Source organism: Macaca thibetana, chromosome Y (assembly GCF_024542745.1).
Source record: "Macaca thibetana thibetana isolate TM-01 chromosome Y, ASM2454274v1, whole genome shotgun sequence".
NCBI lineage: Eukaryota > Metazoa > Chordata > Mammalia > Primates > Cercopithecidae > Macaca > Macaca thibetana.
Window position 1 is genome coordinate 5,276,408 of NC_065599.1, and position 9,059 is coordinate 5,285,466.

At 38.5% G+C, this 9,059-nt stretch overlaps 1 protein-coding gene across 1 annotated transcript in view; it reads right to left on the minus strand.

Moving 5' to 3' along the window:
* The window catches only part of LOC126947181 (40S ribosomal protein S4, Y), a 75,751-nt gene extending 72,566 nt beyond the window's left edge, over positions 1 to 3,185 (minus strand). The window contains exon 1 of the mRNA XM_050777907.1: positions 3,182 to 3,185. The gene's annotated coding sequence lies outside the window, so the exon portion shown is untranslated. The remainder of the gene's footprint in view (positions 1 to 3,181) is intronic.
* Between the last annotated feature and the right edge of the window lie 5,874 nt (positions 3,186 to 9,059).

The window sequence follows — 9,059 nt, forward strand, 5'->3', positions numbered from 1 at the left end:
CACACACGAGTGCACCATGCACGGAACATATGCATGCTCTATATTACATACATGCTGAAGTGGCATCTCTACAGGTTTATAGAGGAGTAGTATGTCCAAATGGAGCAGGTTCTCTGGATAGAAATTCAGACTCACTGACTGACTTGCCATATACTTTCTAGCAATCACCTAACAGGGAATGATGTTCTTGGATTTTGCAAAGACTTAAATAAACTGATGCCCAGTGTTTGGGGCCCGGTGCCCTCAGTAGGAACCGCGAGCTCAACGATGATACCAGAATTTTGCCAAAAACACTCAACATGGAAGGCGAGAGGCTCAGACCAAACATGTCCATGAATTAAAAACTTGTTTATAATGAGCAACAACCATGTGTTATAGGAGAGTTCTCAGATTGGCAGTGTACACAATTTCCTAAAGTTGAAGATGAGAATAAAGAGTCAGGCTGAAGGGCTGTGATTGAAAAAATGGAACGGGAAGCGCTTCCAGGTAGATCCTAAGCAAACACTAGAGAGCAACTTCTAAGACATTGATAGCAGGTTTTAAGAAGGCTTTGGCATTGGCCAAGATTTAGAAGAAAATGAACCCAGAGAGGCCCACTGAACTTCAAGAGCCCGCGCACTCAGTGATTGCATGTGCTCCTTTCTCTTCCCCATTCAATGTGGCCTCTGGGGTGGATTTTGCTGGGAAACAGCAGCTGGGGTTATGGTTGCCACCTTTGCCATTGCTGCTGTCTCCGCTGCTGCTGCACAGGCTTACTGCTGAGACAACTTTCCGAACTTCTGCTGCGGCATCTGTACCACGTCAGGAATCATGGCATCTCTTAGGGATAGGGACTCTGTGGGTCACCTGTCTAACGTGGTGCCATCCTGGGGAAGCAACCCAAGGGACAGCCATCAATTTATGCGGGTGAGCGTTCTGGGAACGGTCTCTACTTTCTGGGCAGGAGAGGTGCAGGGAAGCCAAGCATAATCAGCTGGCTCCCAGCAACCAGGGGGCCGGGCGGAAGCAACAAGGACTCCGGAGTGAATGATTCCATGGTGGGCAAGCAGTGGGTAACACGGCGAACTGTTGTTACGAATTAAGTGTGACAGCTGCTCTGAGTATCGAACCCCGTTGCGGCATTCAGGACAAAAAGACCATTTATTCTTGACAAATGTGTTATTCCTGATGCAGTGATTCTCAACATGGGGGTGACTGTGCTTCGTTGGCAGATATTATGCAATGTCTGGAGACACTTTTGGTTGTCACAAGTAAGAGAGGAGGTGTGGTCCTGGCATCTGGTGAGTGGAGCCCAGGGAGAGGACTCAACACCCTACAATGTCTCAGAAGCGGAGCCCAAATGAGATGCCCATACCGTTTAGGCCTGGATTCCAAGTCCATCTGTCCAGGGGATTTAATAAGACAGTTAACAACATTATTGCATTCTGATTCATGTTCTTTTGTTTTCTTTTGTTTTTGATTCCATGATTTCCATTTACCACAAAAAAACTTTACACCCATTTAAAAATATAGGAGGAAGTTCTTTACTTGTGAAGCATGCCATATATACAAATCACATGAAACTTAGTATACTTAGGGTTGGTGTCTGGTCCATACACAAACTTTTTTTTTAATACTTTAAGTTCTGGGGTACATGTGCAGAATGTGCAGGTTTGTTACAGAGGTATTATATATATGCCACGGTGGTTTGCAGCACCCACCAACTTGTCATTTACATGAGGTATTTGTCCTAATGCTATCCCTCCCCTAGACCCCCACTCCCTGACAGGTCCCAGTGTGTGCTGTCCATGTGCTCTCATTGTTCAACTCCCATTTATGAGTGAGAATATGCAATGTTTGGTTTTCTGTTCTTGTGTCAGTGTGTTGAGAATGATGGTTTCCAGCTTCATCCATGTGCCTGCAAAGTGCTCTGAACTTGAAGTACCTCGGAAACAAGGAAGAATTGAAAGGCTCATGTTTTGACTGAAGAATAAGCAAAGGAAATATCACCCTAAATGATTTCTGATTACAAGACAATATTCGAAATAAGGAAAACAATACAACCTAAGTGAAGAACTACCTACATCATGCTTGCAATGAGCCAAGAGCATGCCACTGCACTCCAGTGTGGGCAAGAGGGTGAGACGCTTCTCCAGATAAATAAATAAATAAATAAATAAATAAATAAATAAATAAATAAGGAACTAGCTGCATCACCTCCTCACTTTTGGTCCCTGATTGATTCTGGCCATGGAGTGGGCAGTGATGACTGACTGGGTAAGACTCTTCCATACCCAAGCAATCTTCCCACCTTGGCCTTTCAAAGTGTGGAGATTACAAATGTGAGCCACCACCCCTGACCTGACTCTCTTTTTAATGACTAGAAATCATTGTGAGAGATGGGACTGTCTTTTGGTGGCCCTCAGAGTGCTGGAATCTGGAGTGCGGAGGAAAGGAAGCTATGAAAGCTTCTCAACAGCCTAGAGGAGGAAGGCAATGAGCAGAGGAAAATGGAGTCACAGCACCCTGACACTTAAGATCTGCCTGGCCTCAAATATATGTTCTCCTTTTGAGGCAGAAAAAATAGGGTCTGGAGACAGAAAACATAAGACTAATTCGCACATCAGCTATGACAGGAAATTTTCTCTGCATAGGCTGCATGCTGAGTAAATGACTTTTTATCTATATTTCATCTTCTCCATTTACATAGAACATACACCAAGTAGCCAATAGAATTCTTTAGGGGGTATTTAAACTCTTTAACTCCCAAAAATTCTGTAACATGGCCTTTGAGCTCCTATGCTCAGGTCTGCTCCCATACTGTGGAATGCACTTTCATTTTCAATAAATCCCTTCATTCCTTCCTTGCTTTGTGCATTTTATCCAATCCTTTGTTCAAGACTCCAAGAACATGGACACCCTCCACCAACGACATATTTTGGTGAGCCAGCCATAAGTAAATTCAGGAAAAGGTAGACCCAAAGTTTGGGATTCATTTTTCTCTTTCCTTTCTGCTCCACACAGGGGAATCTCTCTCTTTTTCATTTCCTTTCCAACTCAGGACTCTTGTTGGGCAGTGTCTAAACATGAAAGGAACTACAAGTTCCTGGCTGTGGCCAGTGAAAATGAAGGGCTTTCCATATGGAAGTGCCTAACTGCAACTACCTGTTTCACTAAAGGGGCCAGTGTCTTTTTCATTTTTCCCCCCTTTCTTTTTTCAGTCTTTCAGTGGCTGTTTCCTTGTGACTGCTTGGAAATTGAGGGCAATTGTCTGAGATCACTTTCTGGTATTTCCCAAAAGGCTAGGAATGATTGAGAATAGTTTCAAACTGCTATGGAGTGCTTTATCTGAAATTTTGGTTCACAGTCTTCATTAGATTTTCTATTGGGGCAAAGTAGAACTGGTAAACTTGTACTGCTATCTCTTGGCTAAGGTTCCAAACTATTGGATCTCCAATTATGTATGTATATATATTTCTAGATGTGTTTATTTGTATGTACACTTATTTTTATGTGTTGTGTCTACCAAATTGTTTTATAAGTAAAAGAGCTCTCATAAATTAAGTAAATAAGTCTAAGCAATATTCAGGTTCACAGGATTAAATATAACTTTACTAAACAAGCTGGCTTTAAAATTATTCATGGAATAAAAATATAAATGCCTTCAGAATTGTCATCATACATTTTATCTGAATTTTATGTTTGTCTTTGTTACCTGTGCCATGAAAGCCCCAAGCCCCTTTCCTGCTTCAAGTTGTCCCACTTTTCTGGACCAGATGAATGTTCATTTCACATATGTTGATTAATGTCTCTTGTCTCCCCTATTAAAAGAAAAAATTAAGTACAAGTGACTCACATAATTGTTTTAGGTAAACTTTTTCTGTAAATTAAAATCTCAAATTTATTTTTATGCTCATTTAATATGCATTATTTCCATTAAAAAAAAGTTATAATATGGAGATAATCTGTTTGTAAAAATGTGTAATTGTTCTTATCTACAAATGCTCGTATCTGATAGTTCAAGATTTCTTGCTTTTTAGGGTTTCACCAAAGCTTTAGGTTACTATGGATAAAAATTCTAGTTAACATGTAATCCTGTATACTCGATGTGCCAGAAAGGGTTATGTTATTAGTGAAAAGAAAATAATGTTGCTTAATTCAGAAGTAATCTAAAAATTAGTTTAAATTATAGATATGAAGAGGTTGTTTATGAAACAAATAAATAAGGATTCATTAGGTAGGGGAGAAAGATGTGGAAAAAGTTTAAATAATAAAATATTCTTTAAAATTTGATGGAGAATTAGAGACATTTGGCAATTAACATTTTCATAGTTAAAGCTCTTAGTCTTGATTAAAATAAAATAAGAAGTATTGTAAAGAATGCATTGGCAGTTTGGCAATTCTTCTTTAATATAGTTTAGCATGAAGCTGGATTTAGTGGGGAGCCAAATTTTACATATATATTTGCCTTGCTTCACACTGTGTTTACAGTTTTGCAAGGATAGTGCTAGAGTACATATTGGTCATGGCCTAAAGTGGATTTCTCAATTGCATAGGATGTATAATGATATTGGTTAATGTAAGAATATTAAATTGTGAATCAGTAATAAAATATTCAATATGTGGGTTTTTGGAGGCCCTATGTAGCATTGTAGTCTTCACGATAAATTGAGTAGGAAATTTTAGCATTTGTTTCCTGTTCAGTTTTGCTTCTAGTTTTGATTCTTTCCTGTTTATTCTCCTCTGGCTTTGCTCGGCTATGCATATATATGTATGTATATAACTATGACACATTTAGTTCCTAGTGGAAGGCTTTTATTTGGTTCTGTGAATACTTCATTTCCTATGCATTTCTAGCAAGGAATTACTATGCATTCATTCCATTTATCTTGAATTCCTAAGCTACCTTTGTCAAGCCCACAGGAATTAATGGAGCACTCCAGCTTTTTTTCCCTTAATTTATTAGTTATTATTATACTTTATTAGTTATATTATTATTATTATATATTAATATAATATATTATATTATACTTCTAGGGTACATGTGCACAATGTGCAGGTTTGCTATATAGGTACACATGTGCCATGTTGGTTTGCTACACCCGTCAACTCATCATTTACATTAGGTATTTCTCCTAATGCTATCCCTCCCCAAGTCCCTAAGCCCTCAACAGGCCCTGGTGTGTGATGCTCCCCGTCCTGTGTCCAAGTATTCTCGTTGATCAATTTCTACCTATGGGTGAGAACATGCCATGTTTGGTTTTCTGTCCTTGTGATAGTTTGCTGAGAATGATGGTTTCCAGCTGCATCCATGTCCCTGCATAGGACATGAACTCATCCTTTTTCATGGCTGCATAGTATTCCATGGTGTCTCAAATCTCTTAAGATTCTTTTCCACATTTTAACTTTGAATAACCTGATGACAATGTGCCTCAGCAATTATCTTTTTGCAGTGAATTTCTTTTTCTTCTTCTTCTTTTTTTTTTTTTTGACATATTTACTATAGTATACTTTTTTAAAAAATATACTTTAAGTTCTAGGGTACATGTGTATCTCAAGAACTATGTGACAAATGCGCAAGCTTCACTAACTGACTAGATCAACTGGAAAAAGAGTATCCGTGATTTAAGATCAAATGAATGAAATGAAGCAAGAAGAGAAGTTTAGAGAAAAAAGGTAAAAAGAAATGAACAAAGCCTCCAAGAAGTATGGGATTATGTAGAAAGACCAAATCTATGTCTGATTAGTGTGTCGGGAGAATGGAGCCAAGTTGAAAAACACTCTGGAGGGTACTATCCAGCAGAATTTCCCCAACCTAGCAAGGCAGGCCAACATCCAAATTCGGGAAATACAGAGAATGTCACAAAGACACTCCTCGAGAAGAGCAACTCCAAGACACATACATGTCAGATTCACCAAAGTTGAAACGAAGGAAAAAATGTTAAGGGCAGCCAGAGGGAAAGGTTGGCTTACCCACAAAGGGAAGCCCATCAGACTAACAGCAGATCTCTTGGAAGAAACTCTCCAAGCCAGAAGAGAGTTGGGGTCAATATTCCACATTCTAAAAGAAAATAATTTTCAACCCAGAATTTCATATCCAGCCAAACTAAGTTTCATAAGTGAAGGAGAAATAAAATTCTTTACAGACAAGGAAATGCTTAGAAATTTTGTCACCACCAGGCCTGCCTTACAAGAGATCCTGAAGGAAGCACTAAACATGGAAAGGAACAACCGGTACCAGCCATTGCAAAAACCTGCCAAAATGTAAAGACCACTGATGCTAGGAAGAAACTGCATCAACTAATGAGCAAAATAACCAGCCAATATCATAATGACAGGATCAAGTTCACACATACTATATTAACCTTAAATGTAAGTGGGCTAAATGGTCCAATTAAAAGACAGACTGGCAAATTGGATAAACAGTCAAGACCCATCAGTTTGCTGTATTCAGGAGACCCATCTCACATGCAGAGACATGCATAGGCTCAAAATAAAGGGATGGAGGAAGATCTACCAAGCAAATGGAAAAAAAAAAAAAAAAAAAAAAACAAAGCAGGGGTTGCAGTCCTAGTCTCTGATAAAACAGACTATAAACCAACAAAGATCAAAAGAGACAAAGAAGGCCATTATATAATGGTAAAGGGATCAATTCAACAAGAAGAGCTAACTATCCTAAATATATATGCTATATCCGAAATATACGAACATGCAGATTCATAAAGCAAGTCCTTAGAGACTTACAAAGAGACTTAGATGCCCATACAATAATAATGGGAGACTTTAACACCCCACTGTAAACATTAAACAGATCAACGAGACAGAAAGTTAACAAGGATATCCAGGAATTGAACTCAACTCTGCACTAAGCAGACCTAATAGATATCTACAGAACTCTCCACCCCAAATCAACAGAATATACATTCTTCTCAGCACCACATCACAATTATTCCAAATTTGACCACATAGTTGGAAGTAAAGGACTCTTCAGCAAATGTAAAAGTACAGAAATTATAACAAACTATCTCTCAGACCACAGTGCAATCAAACTAGAACTCAGGACTCTGAAACTCAATCAAAACTGCTCAACTACATGGAAACTGAACAACCTACTCCCAAATGACTACTGAGTACATAACAAAATGAAGGTAGAAATAGAGATGTTCTTTGAAACCAATGAGAACAAAGATACAACATACCAGAATCTCTGGGACACATTTAAAGCAGTGTGTAGAGGGAAATTTATAGCACTAAATGGCCACAAGACAAAGCAGGAAAGATCTAAAATTGACAACCTAACATCACAATTAAAACAAGTAGAGAAGCAAGAGCAAACACATTCAAAAGCTAGCAGAAGGCAATAAATAACTAAGATCAGAGCAGAACTGAAGGAGATAGAGATATAAAAAACTCTTCAAAAAATCATTGAATCCAGGAGTTGGTTTTTTGAAAAGATCAACAAAATTGATAGACGGCTAGCAAGACTAATAAAGAAGAAAAGAGAGAGGAATCAAATAGATGCAATAAAAAGTGATAAAGGGGATATCACAACCGACCCCACAGAAATACAAACTACCATCAGAGAATACTATAAATACCTCTACGTGAATAAACTAGAATACCTAGAACAAATGGATAAATTCCTGGACACATACACTCTCCCAAGAGCAAACCAGGAAGAAGTTGAATCCCTGAGTGGACCAATAGCAGGCTCTGAAATTGAGACAATAATTAATAGCCTACCAACCAAAAAGAGTCCAGGACCAGACAGATTCACAGCTGAATTCTACCAGAGGTACAAGGAGGAGCTGGTACCATTCCTTCTGAAATGATTCCAATCAATAGAAAAAGAGAGAATCCTCCCTCTTTTTATGAGGCCAACATCATCCTGATACCAAAGCCTGGCAGAGACACAACTGAAAAAGAGAATTTTATACCGATATCACTGATGAACATCTATGCAAAAATCCTCAAAATACTGGCAAACCGAATCCAGCTGCACATCAAAAAGCTCATCCACCATGATCAAGTGGGCTTCATCCCTGGGATGCAAGGCTGATTCAACATATGCAAATCAATAAACATAATCCAGCATATAAACAGAACCAAAGACAAAAACCACATCATTATCTCAAAAGATGCGGAAAAGGCCTTTGGGAAAATTCAACAGCTCTTCATGCTAAAAACTCTCAATAAATTCGGTATTGATGGAACGTATCTCAAAATAATAAGAGCTATTTATGACAAACCCACAGCCAATATCATACTGAATGGGCAAAAACTGGAAACACTCCCTTTGAAAACTGGCACAATACAGCAATGCACTCTCTCACCACTCCTATTCAACATTGTGTTGGGAGTTCTGACTAGGGCAATCAGGCAAGAGAAAGAAATAAAGGGTATTCAATTAGGAAAAGAAGAAGTCAAATTGTCCTTGTTTGCAGATAACATGATTGTATATTTAGAAAACCTCATCGTCTCAGCCCAAAATCTCCTTAAGCTGATAAACAACTTCAGCAAAGTCTCAGGATACAAAATCAATGTGCAAAAATCACAAGCCGCCTTATACACCAATAACAGACAAACAGAGAGCAAAATCATGAATGAACTCCGTTTCACAATTGATTCAAAAAGAATAAAATACCTAGGAATCCAACTTAAAAGATATGTGAAAGACCTTTCAAGGAGAACTACAAACCACTGCTCAGTGAAATCAAAAAGGACACAAACAAATGGAAGAACATACCATGTTCATGGATAGGAAGAATCAATATTGTTAAAATGGCCGTACTGCCCAAGGTAATTTATAGATTCAATGCCATCCCCATTAAGCTACCAATGACTTCCTTCACAGAATTGGAAAAAAAAGTATTTTAAAGTTCCTATGGAACCAAAAAAAGACACCACCATTGCCAAGACAATCCTAAGCCCAAAACAATAAAGCTGGAGGCATCACGCTACCTGACTTCAAACTATACTACAAGACTGCAGTAACCATAATAGCATGGTCCTGGTACCAAAACAGAGATATAGACCAATGGAACAGAACAGAGCCTTCAGAAATAATACCACACATCTAC